General features: G+C 36.0%; 1 protein-coding gene across 6 annotated transcripts in view; it reads right to left on the reverse strand.

Moving 5' to 3' along the window:
- Positions 1–20,157, reverse strand: part of Ppp2r5e (protein phosphatase 2 regulatory subunit B'epsilon) — a 142,971-nt gene that overhangs the window by 118,130 nt on the left and 4,684 nt on the right. Inside the window, exon 2 of one of the 6 annotated variants that reach the window (XM_078050025.1) lies at positions 7,342–7,470. The exons of the other annotated variants lie outside the window; for them this stretch is intronic. The gene's annotated coding sequence lies outside the window, so the exon portion shown is untranslated. The remainder of the gene's footprint in view (positions 1–7,341; positions 7,471–20,157) is intronic. 6 annotated transcript variants of the gene reach the window in all.

Here is a 20,157-nt window from a genome sequence, read left to right on the forward strand (position 1 = left end):
GTTGCTGATAGACCTTTTATTTATTTATACGCAGTGCTGAGAATCGAACCCAGTGCCTCACACGTGCTAGCCAAGTGTGCTATCTCTGAGCCACAGCCACAGCCCCATAACCACCAGGTTCTTAACTACTCATGTTCTCTAAATCAATCAAGTAAAACTTCATGATTAGCCCACCAAGAAAAAGGCAAATACATGGTCAATTATCCTCACATTTATGGACAGAAAGGGTATAAAATCATTAACTATAATACCCTGATGTGAAGAAATAATTCTCTTTTTTAATTATTTTTTTTAGTTACAGATGGACACTATATCTTTATTTATTTTTATGTGGTACTAAAGATCAAACCCAGAGCCTCCTTTGTGCTAGGCAAGCACTCTACCACTGAGCTACAACCCCAGCCCAAGAAGTTATTCTTTTAATAGAGAATACACAATTGTAAACAGCCTTCTCAAATATATATATGAGATACTCTTCTAACCAAGAAATATAAGTGAAATATACTGCATTATCACAAATGAGTAAGAATATACCACTAAGTAAAATTGCAAAGAAACATTTCACCAAGACTATTTCTAATTTCACCAAGATTATTCTAATATCAAGTATACATCTGTACTCACCAGAATGCACATTGTCCAATTAACTATGACTAAAATAATTTTGAAATTCACTGACCATTTAAGTATAAAAGTGGTCATGGAAGAACTGACTATCAAAAACTCCAGATTCTATGGTCTTTTTATTTACTTTAAGACTACCACAGGTTAGAGACTGAAATAATCAAAGCTGATGCTTTTTTCTATATGTAGACCATCACAAATCCAGTTCCACTTCAAGCATTGGTACTAAAACACACTCCATTCCATTTTTACCACTCACAAAAAATGGAGTAGAGATAACTCTCAATAATTTACATTACAACATTTCAAGAAAATTTTAAATTGGTGAGTGACAAAGAGGTGGGCACTCCACCGCTGAGCCACATCCCCAGCCCTATTTTGTATTTTATTTAGAGACAGGGTCTCACTGAATTGCTTAGCACCTCACCGTTGCCTGTGTAAATGTTTTTACTACTGCTTATACTCATTTATTGAACTCCAATTGGTGCTGACAATTTTAGTTCTAATATTCTAAACATAATTAAATCTCCTGTACCCACTATTCAAATAGTAATTCATAATACAGAAAATTAAAAACATCCAAAAACTTAAAATTATGCACTTTAATAACCCAGTGTCATCTATACAGCACAGAGATAAACCTATAGATGAATTTCACTTACATTTTAAAAAGTCAAGATATTTTTCCCATTTTCAAATTAAAATTGTCATTTTTCCCTAAAACAAATAATGATTAAGTGATTTGTTTTCAAAAAAGCCACAGGACCATAATATATGACAAGCATAATGCCATCATGACAAAAGAACTTTTTAAAATCACAACTCCAACAATAAAACTATCTCAAAGCAACCTTCCACAATAATGCTATTAATCATCACATTGAACATGGAAAAAAAGCATAACAAAGAATATATAAACATGAGAGGAAATGTTATTTCTCATAACTGACAAGGGGTCTATGTGTAATATATATATATTTTGTGGTTGTATTACTTATGGATCTACAAATGCCCTTAAGAGGAAGGATAAACTCTCTACCTCAGCCTGGATTATGTGGCCCCTGACAACTTTAATAACCCACCCAGTCTCTGACCTCCAGCAGTCATGACCTTGAGAAGAAATTTATCAACCTACATGCTCCATCTTTTAGATTTCAGCATAAATATCACTTCCTCCAAGAAGCCTTCCCTGGGGCTACCCAAGTTTCCCAAGAGAACTTAGCATTACTGGAATTGTCTTTTTAGTCAATTCATGTCTTCTTTCTAGAATAACAGACACCAATCCAATTTTGCTTATCACTAAGCTCCCAAAACAGTGTCTAGTATACCAACAGCTCAAAAGAAATTTGTTGAGTGAATGGATCACAAAATATTATGCATATTATTTAAATAAGAATTTAAGTTCATTGGAGGAGACTCAATTAACCAGCTCATATGTAGATTCCTTTCATAGTTGTTTACTTCATACATGCTTTGAAAACCATTTATACACAATCTTTTACAATCAAGCCTCCCCATAATTCAAGAGAATAAGTGAAATCTACCATTCCCAAGCTCTAGTATCTCAAAAGTATATATGACATATAGAACATCCCATTAAACCAGAAAAGCCAAAATTCCACAATTATTTGAAATATGTTTTACAATGTTATGATGTAAATGTAAATACAAAGAAATACAGCTATCCCACATTTTGAGGGAGGGAATGCTGGGGATTGAACTCAGGGGCACTCAGCCACTGAGCCACATCCCCAGCCTTATTTTGTATTTTATTTAGAGACAGGGTCTGAGTTGCTCAGAACCTCGCTTTTACTTAGGCTGGCTTTGAATTCACGATTCTCCTGCCTCAGCCTCCCAAACCACTGGGATTACAGGTGTGTGCCACTGTGCCCAACTCTGTCCAATATGTTTTAAAAGCAGAACTATGAGAAATAAAGTGCAAAGTTTTCTCAACAGCCAAAGGCTACATCAGGTTCCTCAAAGCTGAAAAGTTCCAGACAGATTTCTCAAGAATCAGCCACATCTCAGACTAAAGCGACTGAGTTTTAGAACTTCATTTTAATTGGTTATGATTAAAATATCTTTAAGCTTTCTTAGAGTAAAATGAAAATCAATATTAAATGTCAGGTTATCATTAAAGGCCATAGTAGCACTTGGGTATAGTTTTTAACTTGTACACAAAGACTTAAAAACAGCTGCAAAAACTAAATCTTTTTATAACCCATGAATTCAATATGAATCTTGACACATATAAGGAAGAATATTATAAAACCCAGGACAGTTCAAAGTGATGGGAATACTGATAATCATAAGGATTATGCCAGGACTGAATTGTTGATGATAATCTAAAAAAAAAGAGCCAGACACAGTTGTACATTTCTGTTAATCCTAGATACTCAGGAGGCTGAGGCAGGTGGATTCTAATTCCAAGGCCAGCCTGTCAGGCAACTCAGCAAAACCATGTCTCAAAATAAACAATAAAAAGGGTTGGGGATATAGTTCAGTGGTAAAGCTCCCCTCAGTTCAGTCCCCAGGAGCAAAAAAAAAGCTAGGATGAGAGTTGAAATCTCAGTTATACTGATTGAATATTCCAATTTTTAAGGGGACATCAAGGGTTTTTTTTTAAATGTCTAGATTGAAGATAATGGGAAAATTCCATAGATTTGTACTACTTGAGTATGATAGTTTAGAAATGAATGTGACTTAAACTCATTCTGGTTTAGGAATGGTGTCAGACATTGAGAACTAAGCAGATTCATCTACTCTAAAAATGATCCAAAAGTAAACTGCTTTTAAGAAATCAGACCCCTGCCTGGTGCAGTGGTGCAAGCCTGTAATCCCAGCAGCTTGGGAGGCTGAGACAGGAGGATTGCAAGTTCAAAGCCAGCCTCAGCAATGACAAGGCGCTAGGCAACTCAGTGAGACCCTATCTCTAATAAACACAAAATGGGGCTGGGGATGTGGCTCCAAGGTTGAGTGTCCCTGGGTTCAATCCCTGGTACCTCCCCCGCCCCTGCAATTAAAAGAAAAAGAAAGAAAGAAGAGAAAGAAATCAGACCCCCAAGATCTTCAGTGAAGAAGTTTTATTCTTAAATATGTGCATAATTCAAAGGGAAATAAAAGTCCACATAAAAGAACTGTGCGCTGTCCAGGATAACTGTGGATTAAGCACAGACTCTTTACAAAAGGGCTACTTTAAGATGTATCTTTTTTTTTTTTTTAAAGATGTATCTTGACTCAACCTTTAGAGGAACTACATGGGCAGTGGAAGAAGTAAAAACATGAAATTCCTCAAATAAAAATGTGTTGTTTTTTTTAGCTTACTATAGTAATGCAGACACATCAATGTTCATAACAGCTCAATTTACAATAGCTAAGCTATAGAACCAACCTAGATGTCCTTCAGATGAATGTATAAAGAAAATGTGGTACACACCACAATGAAAATTAGTCAGCTATAAAAATAAATGAAATTATAGCATTTACTGGTAAATGGATGGAACTGGAAGCTATCATGCTAAGTGAAATAATCCAGTCCCAAAAAACCAAAGGCTGGATGTTCTCTCTGATACACAGAGGCTGACTCACAATAGGCAGAAGGGGAGGCGGGTAGAGGTTCACCAGATTGGACAGGGGAGAATGGGAGGAAGGAGGGAAGGATGGGAATGAGAAAGACAGTAGCATTAATCAGACATAACTTCCCTATGTTCATATACGAATATACAACCAGTGCTAACACTCCACATCATGTACAACACAAGAATGAGAAGTTATACTCCATGTATGTATGTCAAAATATATTCTACTGCCTGACATGTACAATTAAAAAGAATAAAAAGAATTTTTTTTGAGACTAGCCTGGACAACAGAGGAAGACCCTGTCTCAAAAATAAATAAATAAGCAAACAAACAATATAATTTTGAATTGTATTGATTTTTATCAAAACATCACATTGATAGCATTTTTATGTTTTTATGTACCAGCTAAAAAAATAAATATAAGCTGGACACAGTGACATGTGCCTATAGTCCTAGCTACTCAGGAGAACCACTTGAGCTCAGGAGTTTGAGACTAGCCTGGGCAACAGAGGGAGACCCTGTCTTAAAAATAAGTAAATAAATAAATAAGCAAACAAACAATAAATATAATTTTTTAAATATATTGACTTTAGGGGCTGAAGATTTAGCTTAGTGCGAAAACACTTGCCTAACATGCTCAATGGCTTGAGTTCAATTCCCAGAAGAAAAAATAAAGGAAGGGAAGGAAGGGGAAAAAATAAACAAACAGCATACCAGTTAGTTCTATCAGCTGTAGACACAGCTGAAAAGGTAAATGTAGACAGATAGCTAAATGGAAGACAGCACAGAAGGGGGAATACTAAAACTTCCTTTTTACTTAAAAGGTCCTATGTCAATCTGTTTCCAAGTTTTTTTGACTATTGCTCAAAATTAGGGATAAACACCACACCTTCTGATCCATGTCTATCTTTCTGAAAAACTAATTTAATGAGGCAAAGGCTGAAAGTAGCCTTTTGACCATCAAAAAACTTCCCTTTTCCTATAAATGTCCTTGGTTTCAAAATATTCATTCAAAAAGAAAAGTGTTGTGTGCCTATAATGTGGAAGGCAGGCAACAGCTGTGATTTCTACAATGCTAAGACAAGATACCTCCTTAGAAGCCTGAACTCACTGCATTTCCTCATAAGGTATGGCAGAGGAGAAGCCCCTACCACTGCCAGACACTGCCCTCTGCCCTTGGTAAAAGGCCAATTCCAAAGCCTATATTTCCTTATTAGAAGATGGTACTTCACCTGAAATGATGCCAAGTCCCAATCTTTTTCCATGTTCTTTTTACTGTTTTTAACATATTACTTTGAACAGTGTCTTAGGCATAAGCAACCCTGAATTAATTAAATTAAAATTTAACATCGATGCGTGCACTGCATATTCTGAACAAGATCTGGATCCACACAGCTGACTTCAAAAAGATCAATGGCAAACAGAAAGAAAGAGAACACATATTTATTATGCAACTGACCATGCATCACCCAGTCTGACCACCTTACCTCCCTTACTCCCCACAACAACCTGGGGAAATAGGATTTCAATTTTACAAAAATGGAAATTAAAGCTCAAAGAGGTTAAATAAGTTTTCTCAATGCATAAAGCCAGAATTAGTGCCCAGTCTTGAGCACAGCCCTTTTCCCACAATAAGTGGGTTCCCCAAAGACAGAAAGATGAATGAATGATAAAGGACACCACTGCCGCAGTGTACCAAACCCTTGTGCACAACCCTGTTGCTATCATGCCTTTATGGGGCCAGTCTTGAGTCAAATAGGAGTCAGAGAACCATCTTCTCCCTCTCTACCCCATCCTACTCCCTACCCAGCCTGCTCAAGGAACCCAGAGTCCTGGTCTGCTACTGTATCATGACTCTTCCCCATCACCCCCAGAGCGTTGTTGCTGGTTAGCTGTTCCCATGGCTCTTCTCCGATTTCTTTCCTGCTTCAGTCTCCTCACAGTTTTCATGGTTCTTACTAGAGTTGATACAACACAATTCATTTAGTACATCATCCCAGCACAAAATGAGTAGGAGCTAGGTTAGCTCCAGTTCTCATCTGGGTACCTTTATGCTAATGGCCACAACAGAAAAGGCACTGGCTTTGGAGCCAGAAGAGCCTGGAGTCCCAATCCCAGCCCTCTCTGCAGGAGTGGGCAAGTTCCTTGGTTCCCAGTTAACAGCAAACACGCCTTGCTACTGGTGTTGCTGGAAGGCTTAAATGAGACACCATGTGGTACAACTGCCTGGCACATAGCAGAGCCAACAGATATTAGTTCTCTCCTTCACAGGCTGCCAAGATATTTCTTTACCAGCAAAGACAACCTGAATTTCCCCTCTCAACTTCTAGGTCCACAGCTGTTCTGGATAAAAATGCTTTTTTACAGGCACACTCAATTTTACCACTGGTACTCCTATTTACCCAACTTAAATTTTCAAATGATACCAATCAAAAAATCTGCAAATAACTACACTGCAGTCACACAGCAATTTCTATCTTCAAACACCTTTTAAAATTCTGTTTGGTACCAAAACAAATGAAAAATTGGAAACAACTTACAGAACAAGAAACTCCTAGTCATAAGATCTTCTTATACAGATCTGGATTATAATAACAAATTCTCTCTAAGAATTTAAGAAAATCTAAGAAAACTGATGCCCTCCCATCCAGAGCAATAATTGCTAGCCTTTGGTGAACTCCTTGAGAATCTAAAGAAAGCTTTACATCTTTGCCCAGAAAAATGTCAGTCTGCACAGAGATCCAAAATACTGGCTGAAATTTCAAGAGGATCAAGGGCCCTCTAAAACTTATCAATTAATCACAAGGTATGAACCCTCAACTAAGAACCATGTCTGATACTCCTTACACTGGTAAAATTCTCAGTTCAGACTTTGTTTCTTAAGGTATAATAAACTCAAACCTCAAGAAGGCAAAAGGCAAAAGACAAGTTTTCTCATTTGACTATTCCTGACTCTCTGTGGTTCAAAACAAAATGCAACAAAACTAACATGTTAGGTTTAAAACCTCAAGAGAAGGTTTTCTCTCAATTTTTGGCAATACTGGGAATTGAACTCTGGGCCTCACATATGCTCAACAAATGCTCTACCACTGAGCAATATCCTCAGGTTTTTTCTGAAAATTTTAAGACAGGTCTCACCACGTTATCCAGGCTTCCTCAAACTTGCCATCCTCCTGCCTCAGCCTCCCAAATGACCAGGATTACAGGCTTGCACCACCACACCCAGCAGAAGGTTCTCTCTTTGAAGCAAAATCTCAAAGTTGTGTCCTGGCCAGTGGAGGATAAGCAAAGGAAAAGGAGGTGCAAAACTTAAGTATTAGAACATCTACTTTACTCTTCATTATCATCTTTTTGAAATCTGTTTGTATATGTTTTAATGTATATTATATAGTTGTATATTAGCACAAATGTAAGGGAAATACTTAGGTAGAAGAAAGAATCACAGTAAAGTCTGGAAAGCCTTCCTTGGCAGACAATTACCAATATTAGTTTACCTAACAATAATTTCACCTCATCATTCTCTACAAATGGAATTTCCCTTAAAAATAATTGTAGGGCTGGGGATGTGGCTCAAGCAGTAGCCTGGCATGCGTGTGGCCCGGGTTCGATCCTCAGCACCACATATAAACAAAGATGTTGTGTCTGCCGAAAACTAAAAAATAAATATTAAAAATAAATTCTCTCTCTCTCTTCAAAAAAAATAATAATTTTAATAGCCACTGTAGGTTCTTATTTATGAAACAAGAAGTCAGTCTGAAACTGACATTAACAGAATAGTAATACTAAGATTATTCCATAAGAACTAGTTCTCCTTTTTACTTTAAAAGTCTAATTCTCGGGGCTGGGGCTATAGGTCAATGGTAGAGGGTTTGCCTAGCATGTATGAGGCACTGGATTGGATCCTCAGCACCACATAAAAATAAACAAATAAAATAAAGGCATTCTGTCCATCTACAACTACAAAAATTTTTTTTTAAAGTCTAATTCTCACAGCTCTATATGCTCATATTTTTCTTCCTTGAATATGAATAATCTATGTATTAAAAAAATAAAAAACTGAAAAAGGATTTGCTATTGTAAAATTTTTCCAATAATTACAGTAGTTAATATTCTCCAGTTTCTATAATGTACCCAGACAGAACTAAATATTTTACCTGTGAAATTTTTCCAATAATTACAGTAGTTAATATTCTCCAGTTTCTATAATGTACCCAGACAGAACTAAATATTTTACCTGTTTCATGTCATTTAATCTTACTCTATGAGACAGGTCCTATTACTCTCCCAACATTACAGATAAGAAAATCAAGGCATAAAAGCTGTGAATAGTAGACCCAGAAATTAAATTCTGGTAGGAAGAAGGTGTGACCGCAGGCCTTACATTCTTACCTGAAAAAGGCCATCTGCCTTACTTGAGTAATATATGCAAATTACACTGTTCAATTAAGATGTTCATTATAGCCTGTAATCCCAGTGACTCAGGAAGCTGAGGCAGGAGGACTTCCAAATTCAAGGTCAGCCTCAGCAACTCAGCAAGACCTAAGCAATTTAGAATGACCCTATTTCAAAATAAAAGATAAAAGGGGCTGGGGGTGTAATTCAGTGTTTGTGCTTCTGGGTTCAATCCTCCACACCAAAAAAAAAAAAAAAAAAAAAGTTCATTAAATGCTCAATTCTACTGTAACATGAAAATAAAATTCCATCTTTGTTTTCAAACAATCTTCAAATAAAAAAGGTAGAAAAAGAGGCTGGGGTTGTGGCTCAGTGGTGGAGCGTTCGCCTAGCTCATGCAAGGCACTGGGTTCAATCCTCTCAGCACCACATATAAATAAACAAAATAAAGGTGTTATGTCCAACTGCAACTAAAAATTTAAAAAAAAAATTTAAGTGGCTGTTTTAAAGAAAAACAAAAGTAGAAAAAAAATTAATAGTAAGAAGATGCCATCTTTGTGAACAAAAAAAAATCACCAGAGCCTTTTTGAAATTATCTAGAAATTTTACTGATCTTTTTCAAGCACTACAAAATCTAATTACTAATATAAGCCAACATTATTAGTTTTACAAATGAAAGAAAATTATCCATAAAACTCTGCTCTGAAAGTCCATTATAATATTCAGATACACTAATCTCTCTTTAAACTATATGAAGTTTGGTCATCTGACTAGCGGATAATTGAACTCCAAACACTAAAAGAGAAAAGGGATTCATTGTACTTAACATCTTACTCTGCAACACAAAATGATAAACTCCAAAGTAATGGACATAAGATCCATTCCATCCTTTCTCCACAACATTCCACTTCATGTTTTAACCTGAAACATGAAAGAATTACCAGGACACAAAACACTCTCAGACCCTAAGTGCATATATAATTACATGACCAGTTTAACTCTACATCATGTACAATGAGAAGAATGAGAAGTTATACTAATGTGTGAGATGTCAAAATGCATTCTAGTGTCATACATAACTAACTAGAATAAAAAAATTTTTTAAACAAAACACCCTTGGGATTTTAAGTGAACACTCAGCATTTGATTCTTTAAAAATAAAATGGGTTTATTAAATAGATCCACATAATTTGGTATAAATTATAAGTTAAAACAAAATTTGCATTAAAATGTTATTTTACTAAAATAAGCTGACCTGGATTTGGGGGAAAATGTTTTAATCTTAGGAAATAAAAAATAAGTGTCCATATTACTATTACTAAACTGGTCAACTAGATGTCAATTAATAAGAAATATTTATTGAATGCAAAGTATGTACTATACTCTAATAGAGGCCACAAAGAAAAATAAGGTTTCTACACCAAAGATTATATTTTTTTAATGGGGGAAAAAAGATAATATACAAGTGAACAAACAGATTAAATCATTTCAGATAAGAAACAATAGGATGATAAAAATTCTAAGAAGACTATTCTTAAAGATCATCAAGGAAGAAACCCAAAGAGGTCTCATTTGAGCTAAAACCTGAAGAACACTATGCAGTCAGAAAAGAAAGTCCTAAGTAAAAAAGGACAACCTCACCTTCATGAGAACATTCATTTGGAAGTTCAATATTTATATGCCATGTTTTGGTTACACACTGGACAGATCCATATCATGATTTCTTTTTACAGCTTATAACACTTTATGGTGAGTGTCCACACATACACACAACTAACAAACACAATACTCAGAAAATAACAATAATTCTCAATCTTTTAATCTAAATCAAAAGCTTTTAACTATGGAGAAAGAAAAAAAATGGACGGGCTGAATCTTTGAGAATTTGATGAATTCGATGAATTCTCTCCTCCAAATAAAAATGCACACAGAAGGAAACTTTGGAGATTCTTGGAAACTTGAATCCCATCCATAATGCACTGTCCCAACCTAAACCATGAACCTTAGGTTAAGAACTAAATGTAGGTCCAGCGTCCCTAATCCAAAAATTTGAAATCCAAAATGCTACAAAATTTAAAACTTTTGTAACACCACAGTGGAAATTCCATACCTTACCTCATACCATTCCATACATGTGATAAGCTACAGTCAAAACACTTTTACACTAAAAATATTGTATAAAAGTACCTTCAGGCTATGTGCATGAGGTATACATAAAACATAAATGAAATTCATGTTTAGACTTGGGTCCCATTCCCAAGAGGTCTCATTATGTACAGCTGACCCTGCAGGTCCACTTACATAAGGAATTTTTTTTTTTTTTTTTTGGAGATTTGCAACAACTTTTCTTTAAAAAGATGAAACTCATAGTCTAGAAATGTCAAAAAATGAGGAAAAATGTATGTCATGAATGCATAAAATATATAATACTCAATTTTATAATTTACTACCATAAAGCATACACAAAATTATAAAACGTTAACATATCAGAGTTATGCACACAAATACGAATGTACAAGGCACCATTCCCAGTCGAGAGAAAGGAAAACAAACATAAAAATGAGGTATTAAAACAAAACTACATAAAATTCACCATAGTACACCTGTAACAATTTCAGAGCCATCATCTATTTCTTGCTGGTTTAAAGTTGTGTGATACCTCCATGCAAACACTGCCTTCCTCCAGTAAACTTCAAGGTGCCATCAAAAGGGATATCTTAGGTCAGGAACATAGCTCAGCAATAGAGCACCAACCTAGCATGCAAGAGGCCCTGGGTTCAATCCCCAGCAGAACAAAAAGAGGGGGGGAAAAAACAAGTGTTATCCCATGTATCATGTGTATTTTTCACCATATATAATCCACAAAACATTAAATATGTACAGCATGCCATTAGTATCAAGGTTTTTGGACAATCAAAATTATACTGATGCTGAGTGCAGTGGCACACATCTATAATCCCAGTGATTCAGGAGGCTGAGGCAAGAGGATCATAAGTTCAAGGCCAGCTTAATGATATCCTGTCTCAAAATAAAAATTAAAAAGGGCTGGAGCTGGGCTGGGACTGGAGCTCAGTGGCAGAGCACTTGCCTAGCATGTGTGAGGCACTGGGTTCAATCCTCAGCACCACATAAAATAAATAGATTAATTAAATAAAGGCACCCCTGTGATGTGCATAGCATTAACAACTGTCCCTCAACAACTATATTTTTTTAAAAAATTTTTAAGTGAGGAGGTGGGGGTGGGGTGTGTGCTGGAGCTGAGTGGTAGAACACCCCTGGGTTAAATCCCCAATGCTACAAAAAAAAAAAAAATTCACCAAGTTCATTTGGTAGCAAGCTCACCCCACAGAGTCCTATGCTCGATCAACAGCCTAGTTGCCATTATGCCCAGAGAAGGAGGAGAGCACCCCTGCTGGCCACAGGCACCATCACCATAAGTGTGAGCAGTATAAGGCCAAGCCCCAGCAACAACCCACCCTGTCTCACATTGAGCCCAGCACCACGGACAGCAGTACAGGAAGCGCAACTGGGTAGTAACTGCTGACAGAAACAAGAAAGTCATCACAAGAAAGGTTTTTGGATTTTTTCTTAATTTTCATTTATTTATTTTAGTTATATATGATAATAAAATATATCTTGATATATTTATACAAACATGGAATATATCTTATTCTAATTAGGATCCCTGTCTTGTGGATGTGTATGATGATGAGACACACTGTGGTATATTCAATATATGTACATGGGAAAGTTATGTCAGATTCATTCTACTGTCTTTTACAAGGAAGGCACAGTAAAACAACTCAACATTTTACTGATATACTTTTACTGATATGCTTTCATGAGATGAAGACACCAAGGCAGATGTACCTGTATACCAAACTACCAGAAAGAATAACTCCAGGAAGTAACTGCACAGTGTAATAGACTGTGAAGCTTCATGTTGCTGAAGGAGAAAAGGATGCAGAGGTAACAAATGTTACAGGCCCAGGTGGAGTTCTAGTTCAAGGCAATAAATATGCAGAAGACCATAACTATGACAGATGCTATGCCCATCACAGGGGTTCTCTAGACAATTATCAGAACAATAAGAATGAAAAAAGAACACAGAAATGCTCCAAAGGCCAGCCCAACAATGCTTGTTTACCACAGGTGAAGGTTCCCACCTTATTAAAGTGAAGTCCCTGTGGGCCTCTATCAAAGTACTCCAACCCTCCTGTGTGGAGAAGAGTGATGGAGATAGCCAATAGCCAGGTACTGGAGAACAAGGTTTGGGGGTTATAGACCACAATTCTACAGGGCCCTTCTCACTAAAAACTGCATGAAGAGAAAAAAAAAATGAAGAGAATAAGGGAAATCAGCCACGCCTGTAATCCCAGCAGCTCTGGAGGCTGAGACAGGAGGATCACAAGTTCAAAGCCAGCCTCAGCAACAGTGAGGTGCTAAACAACTCAGTGAGACCCTATCTCTAATAAAATACAAAATAAGGCTGGGGGATGCGGCTCAGTGGTTGAGTGCCCCTCAGTTCAATCCCTGATAACCCCCACAAAAAAAAAAAAAAAAAAAAGAAGATGAGAGTCTCATACAGATGAGACCTCAGGCCAGCAGCTAACTTAAACATAAACCTCAACTTCAACGACTCACACAGATGCTCAGAAAACCCTACACCACAGATGACAGAGAGGAAGGCAGCATATGCACCATCTGAGTAAGTGTGCACTCCCCTAGCTGAGTAAACTGGGGCTGAGTAAATGTGACCTTACCATAGCTACCATCATCAAATCACCCAAGACGACAAAATGAACAAGAAATTCCAGCAAATGAAAAAAAGATGAGAACTTAAACCAGGTACAGTGGTGCACATCTGCAATCAGAGACAGGGGCTAAGGCAAGTGAGGCAGAGACAGGTAGATCACAAGTTCAAGGATAGCCTCAGCAACTTAGCAAGACCTAGTCTCAAAATAAAAAATGAAAAAGGAAGAGCACACCTGGGTTCAATCCTCAGTGCTAAGACAAAAAATAAAGATGGGAGCTCAAGACCTGAAGTGCTTGCTTTTTGCAAGTTAATTAGATAAAATCACTATTAACTATGTAGCATGAGGTTTTTATTATTTTTATCCAAAGACAGCTCTTTTAAGTAATAATAGATTGGTTGATTTTGAACCTAGTTTTTCTCAAAACACTCTTAAGGATTTTTAAATTGTTTCATATCTAGTCAAGTTGAGATTATTTTAAAGTTCATTTTTAATATGTAGTAAAAATCTCCAACTTGACTTTTTCTAAAAGTCAAATTGCCAAGTACCTAATAAGGGCTTTAATATTTCTTAAATTCTATATTCAGATTCTCAACTGCATAGGGGAGGAGGTAGGGAGTACCTCTAAATCCCACATTGTTCAATGGACAAATGTAAATATTTCAAAGTCCAAAAAATATCCTAAATTAGAAACACATCTAGTCCCAAAGAATTTCGATTAAGGGGTACTCAACCTGTAATTATCAAATACAGATAGAATGAAATATGAATATATATTCCCTACATAACTATATGGGAATTTTCTCTGTACTACAGAAACAAACTATTAAAATATTAAAGAAAAAATACTCCCACCTAAAAGTGAACAAAATACATCTTTGCTACAACTAAGTGTAATCGTTTTTTTTTTTAAGTGTAATCTTTCACACATGAAAATAATGTATTGTTTGGCACTGGATTTATTCAGGATCTTTTAATTCTTTCTCCCAAAGAAACATATTATCAGTCTCTCAAAAGGGTACAAAACTGGACTTTAACATGTTAACTTACAGATGTTCTTCCAGTTCAAAAGCAAAGCTTATGATTATTTTTTCTCACACACACACACACACACACACACACACACACTCACACACACACACACAACACACACCAATTTAGATGCCAAAAGAACATACATCATGCCGGGAGCAGTGGTGCACACCTATAATCCCAGTGGCTCAGGAGGCTGAGGCAGGAGGGATAGCAAGTTCAAAGCCAGCCTCAGCAACTTACTGAGGCCCTAAGCAACTCAGCAAGACCCTAAATACAAAAAGGGGTTGGAGATGTGGCTCAGTGGTTAAGTGCCCCTGGGTTCAATTCCCAGTAGCAAAAAAAAAAAGAACACATGGGCTGGGATTGAAGCTCAGTGATAGAGTGCTTGCCTAGCTTGTGTGAGGCACTGGGTTCCATCCCTGGCACCACATAAAAATAAAACAAAATGAAATAAAAGTACTGTGTCTATCTACAACTAAAAAAAAAAAAAAAAACTTAAAAAGAAGACACATCATTAATCCCAGGTACAAGAGATCAATGATTTTCAAACTATTTTGAGTCAGATACGCTCTGGAGAATCTGAAAAATGGTACTGAATGCCCCATTTAAAAAAACAAACATCAACCACACGACCAGCATGCTAGCTTCATACTAGAGGTACGTAGCAAAGAAGTTAACTAGTGAGATCAAAATAAACACACAAAACTCAATTTACCTTTTTCTTTGACCAGGTCTGAGATGGCCCTCCCTCTGGCTCCTGCCTCGAGCCACCCCTGTGGGGCAACAAGGCTTACTCAGGATTAGCAGGGGAGAGAGAGAGAGAGAGAGAGAGAGAGAGAGAGAGAGAGAGAGAGGGAGAGAGAGAGAACGCCAGGGAGTGGCCTTTTATTGGGGAACAAGAAATTCAGGGGAAATTTCCATCCAATGAAGGTGGAGGGGGACAGCATTCCAAGGTCAGGGTCAGTATTGGTCTCAGGATCAATGGTCAGTCACACCCCCACACGAATGGGCTCTCCTCACCTAGTAAGGGTGGGGATTAGTTCCGAGCCAGAATGCCTCACACCCAATCAGGGAGGTGTGGCTTCCTACACAAACATATATAAAATGTTCATTTCAGAATCTTGGGCCGGGGTTGTGGATCAGCAGTAGAGCCCTCACCTAGCATGAATGAGGCCCTAGGTTCAATCCTCAGCACCACATAAAAATAAAATGGAGGTATTGTGTCCAACTACAACTAAGAAATAAATATAAAAAAAAAATCTCGGGCTGGGGATGTGGCTCAAGCAGTAGCGTGCTCGCCTGGCATGCGTGCGGCCTTGGGTTCGATCCTCAGCACCACATAAAACATAGATGTTGTGTCCGCCAAAAACTAAAAAATAAATATTTTTAAAAAAAAAATCTCTATAACTATTATAAGAGAATATTATAACTAGTTGCTTCTGGGTAAGGAAACTAGAAGAACAAGATCAAGAGAAAGATTTTTTACTACACATCCTTTTGTACCTTTTGAAATTTAAAGCATGTACTTAACCTATGCAAAAAAAACAGTTAAAAATAGAGTTACATTAAATAACATAGCAATATATCAGTGTTATGTGAAAATCATCTGATAAAGTTGTTTAGAAAATCTAGCTTACTATTCAAAACATTACACATTTTTTTTAATGTTTTGATTTAAAAGGGTTCATGACTGCAAAACCATGCTCCCAGTTTATAATTTTCAGAGAAATTTCCAATTTTGATTTTTTGTTAGGAAAATGTCAGAATAATTCCGTATTATTCATATTCTAACTCCAAACTCCCAGATAAAACAACAACAGCTAGTAGCTATTGAATGTGGCACTGCCACATCTATTGATTTTTATCAACCTCTTCACTTTATAGACAACCAAGACTTTCAGGAGTTAATTCACTTGCCCAAGACAAACACAGCTGTGGGTGAGCTAAGACTCTTTCAGGCCAACAAAGCCCATGAAATTTCGCCTGCACCACGACGCATCACGAAGCATAAAGATGGTAAACACTAAAACACTTTAAGAGACTGTTATTATAAATGCACCTTAGTACATTAGCACTTTACAAAAATATAGAATAATACTGCACATTCCTGTTTTACACTACACAAAGCAGATAAAAAAGACAAGACTTCAATCATTAGAAAAGCATAAAAACCACCTTTAAATTATAATTTTTACAAACTACCCCCCTCAAAAGTAAGAATGTAAGCTGAATCTTAAGCCTAAATATTTTTCTTAGTGGTTTTGGGGCTGGGGTAGCTCAGTGGTACAGTGCTTGCTTAGCATATGCTAAGCCCTGGGTTTTATCTCCAGCAAGAAGAAAAAGGGGGAGAAAAAAAGTATTTTCATTAGAAGAGTATCACTACCCAGGGGCGAAAGTACCCTCTGCTGAATGGGAAGCCTCGAGTCATCAAAGATGTTGCAACATTTAATACCAAATGTCCAAACTACCTACAAAATGTCTCAGAAATAATGACACCACTATAATTTCATCTTGAAGGAAGTACTGTTTTCAAAATATTCTGCTCAAATATAAACTTATAGAACCATTTCAAATCAAAGAAAGGAGGGAGAATGTGATGAGAAGGAAAACATACATCCCCTAACCAAGTACTACTATTATTACTCATTAAGAGTGTGTGTGTGTGTGTGTGTGTGTGTGTGTGTGTGTGTGTGAGAGAGAGAGAGTGAGAGAGAGAGAGAGAGAGAGAGAAAGAAAGAGAGAGAGACTGCCTAAGTGTTAAGTTTGATTGTCATTATTCTGTAGACTTACCTAGATAACTATCAAAGACTGCTTCATGTCCTGCTGTGTAGATATAAAGAAAAGCATCCAAGTCTTTCTTATCCAAAACCTAAGGTTTAAACCTCTGCTGGGTTTTCCTTATCAGGAAATATGGGTAAGAATCCTTCAGATTCAAAAATGTTAGGACTCTCTAAAAACACAGTCAGAAGTAAATCAAAATGGAAAAATTCAAATGTTTATATTTGCAAAGTTCACCCTGTAATTTCATTACACATAGCTGAGCCAAGTCATTCCCTACATATTTACACAGAACTACATGCTGCTGCTACTGTCTACAGAAAATAACAATAATGCAAAACTCAAAACCCCTCCTATGAGAAAAGGGCAAAATAGAAAACTTTTCCTTTACTTTATGTTACGGTACTGCCAGGAAACATACTTAAGATACTAAGAATTAATGTTGTATTATAAGTCTATCAGTCAAACAATGTGATGCATATAATAAACATACAAACAATAATATAGACAAATCAAGTGATTATTAATGAATATTTAATATTTCTGAATTTCAAAAATTACATATTAAAGACAATTATTATGCTTATACAATTTTTATATTAAAACACTCCTGAAATTAAAGAGCTTGACATGTCTCCTTTACTTTATTCTTTAAAGCAATTCATAAAATACAATTGCAATTTTATTGTACCCCAAATAAAGTTAACTCAAACCTTCTAATTTAGTGGAAGAAATATTACAGAAAATGAAATCAATTATCTATTGCTTAGCATGCATATGCAATTTATTCTGGTCTTTGCTAAGATATTGCCAAAAAAAATAAATCTTGGAAAACAAACTTTCTATACTATATAAAATTAATTCCAAAAAGAACACAAAACACAAATAAGTGAATCCACTATAAGGAAAACAAAGGTCATTTAACAACTTCTACATACACTATAAAAATTAAGAGCAAATAAAAATTTCCAAAGTCTACACCTAATTGTACTTCTTTACTATTTTATAGATGGATATGGAAATCTAATTTGTGGAATATTTTCCAGAATATTTACCCAGCACATACTTTCTACACAATAATCATTTTTAATCAGTCTAGAACTATGTTTGTGGGTGTCTAATCCTGTTGTTTTCTAATTCTCCAATGCTGGCAAAATATATAAATTCACAAAAAATATTATTCTTGGAAAGAAGAGTTCTCAGAAAACTTTTAATACTACCAGACTTTGCTTTTAAAACTGAGAAAAAGATACATATACAGACAATAAGCATGTGAAAAAATATGTTCAATATTATTAATCATTAGGTAAACACATATCACAAGCACAATGAAATGCCACTTTGCATCCCATTTTTAGGAAAAAATAAAAAACAGAAAATAACAAGTGTTAGTGAGAAGATGTGGAGAAATTAAAACCCTTGTGCATTGCTGATGAGAATGAAAAATGGTGCAGCTATTCTGGAAAACCGCATGGCAAAAAATTAAACATGATCCAGCAGTTCTATTTCTAAGTATGTTCCCAAAACAAATAAAAGCAGGAACTTGCACAGATATTTCTACACCCATGTTCATGGTAGCATCATTCATAACAGCCAAAAAGGTGAAACCAACCTAAATGTCCACCAATGAAGAAATGGGTAAACAAATAGGGGATATATACATATACTGAAATATTAGTCAGCCTTAAAAAAATAAAATAAAATTCTAGCCCAGCCTCATGGTGTAACACCTATAATCCCAGGGACTCAGGAAGCTGAGGCAGGAAAATCACAAGTTCAAGAACTTCCTCAGCAACTTAGCGAGGCCCTAAACAACCTAGTGAGATCCTGTCTCAAAATGAAAAATAAAAAGGACTGGGAATGTATCTCAGAGGTAAAGTGCCCCCAGGTTCAATCCCTAGTACCAAAAATAGTAATGATAATAATAATGAAATTCTGACATATGCTGCAGCATGAGTAAACTTTGAGAACATTATGCTAAGTGAATTACGCCAGTCACCAAAGGACAAATATTGCATGACTCCACTCAGAGGAGGTACCTAGAGTAGTGAAGTGGTTGCCAAGAGCTAGGAGTTAGGGGAAAACAATTTAGTGTTTACTGGGTAAAAGAGTTTCAGTTGGGGAATATGAAAAGGTTCTGAAAATGGATGGTGGTAATGGTTACACAACAAGATTAGTATAGTCAATGCCACTGAACTGCAAACTTAAAAATGGTTAAAATAGTACATTTTAGATTATACTTTACACAATTTTAAAAAAAGGGATAACACAGTATTAATACATGTCCAGGTTTTTCTCATGCATGTCTCTTTCACTTCCCATAAAACCAACTCCTTGGCTATAAGTGGTCAGTTACATTCTAAATTACAAGTTTACCATGAGCCCTGAGAAATTAATATAATAATTAAGTTTTAAAATTACTTCTCCTCCTAAGTTTAATCTAGGCTTCCGAAAAATAAACCTTCACCAGATCTAGGTGACCATAGCTATTACATGTCTACTTCAGATTCAATGTTACTATAGAATGCAATGTGTCTCCCAACTGTGAATTTCAAACATGGGTGGTTTTTTAATATTTATTTTTTAGTTGTAGTTAGACACAATATCTTTATTTTATTTATTTTTATGTGGTGCTAAGGATTAAACCCAGGGCTTGCACATGCTAGATGAGTGCTCTGCCACTGAGCCACAACCCCAGCCCCAAACATGGTGGTTTTATCCCAGAATTTTTCCATAATTTTCCTTCTGAAACCTCATACAAACTATTGTCATTCTGGTCACCAAAATCTTTATAGGCAAAAGCCTTCTAAAAGATAGATAAATAGTCTTTACAATATTAGTATTTATTTAGTTTCCACTGACTACAAATATAAAAACAGAAGTTTGAAATATCCTAAACAGTAAGGATTCTTTCCAGTCACATTCCAGTTTTTCTTATAATACCATCTGAAAACAAATGTGAATTAATTAACTAGTAATTGTCTGATTTCCTCTG

Source organism: Ictidomys tridecemlineatus, chromosome 5 (assembly GCF_052094955.1).
Source record: "Ictidomys tridecemlineatus isolate mIctTri1 chromosome 5, mIctTri1.hap1, whole genome shotgun sequence".
NCBI classification, from domain to species: Eukaryota; Metazoa; Chordata; class Mammalia; order Rodentia; family Sciuridae; genus Ictidomys; species Ictidomys tridecemlineatus.